The 562-nt window shown below is 66.9% G+C and overlaps 1 long non-coding RNA gene across 1 annotated transcript in view; it reads left to right on the forward strand.

Annotated features, from left to right (window-relative positions):
- The window catches only part of LOC118451978, a 3,297-nt gene extending 2,740 nt beyond the window's left edge, over window positions 1–557 (forward strand). Inside the window, exons 2-3 of the long non-coding RNA XR_004841601.1 lie at window positions 162–257; window positions 536–557. This is a non-coding gene — a long non-coding RNA (uncharacterized LOC118451978). The remainder of the gene's footprint in view (window positions 1–161; window positions 258–535) is intronic.
- Window positions 558–562: the final 5 nt, after the last annotated feature.

The following is a 562-nucleotide window of genomic DNA, read 5'->3' on the forward strand; positions in this document are numbered from 1 at the left end:
GGGCAAGAAGGGTGAGGCTGTGCCAGCCAAAAAACCCTTCAAGCACCAGCATCGCCCTGGGCAAGCCAGAGCAGCCCCAGGGGGCTGGCTGCCAGCGGGGAGGGTGGGAGCTGGGGTGGGGGGCACAGGGAGGAGCCCTCACACCTTTCCGTCTCCCCCAGCTCTCCCTCCAGCGCTCCAGCAGCTTCAAGGACTTTGCCAAGGCCAAAGTCAGCTCCCCTGCACCGAGCGAGAAGGAGTTCAACTTGGAGGAGAATGTGAGTGCCCGGCCCCCCGCGGGGCAGCAGCACCCCCTGCCACCTCCCGCTCCCCCGGGACCACCCACCCGCCCGGCACAGCCCTTTTCAGAGCCTCTTTCCCCAAACTCCTGGTCCTACTGGTAGCCCATGTGCCGTGGGGCAGCCCCAGGGGTTCCAGCACCGGCAGGATTTGGGGTCCTGCTCCCCAAGGAGCCCAGCAGCCCTGTGTTACCCAGCTGAGGTTTGCCAGGGGGGGGTGGGGAGGGCTCTGCCTTCACTCTCCATCCCTCCGGCAGATCCCCGAGGATGAGTCCAGCAGACCC

This window comes from Egretta garzetta, unplaced genomic scaffold (assembly GCF_000687185.1).
Source record: "Egretta garzetta isolate BGI_Z169 unplaced genomic scaffold, ASM68718v1 scaffold783, whole genome shotgun sequence".
Classification (NCBI taxonomy): domain Eukaryota; kingdom Metazoa; phylum Chordata; class Aves; order Pelecaniformes; family Ardeidae; genus Egretta; species Egretta garzetta.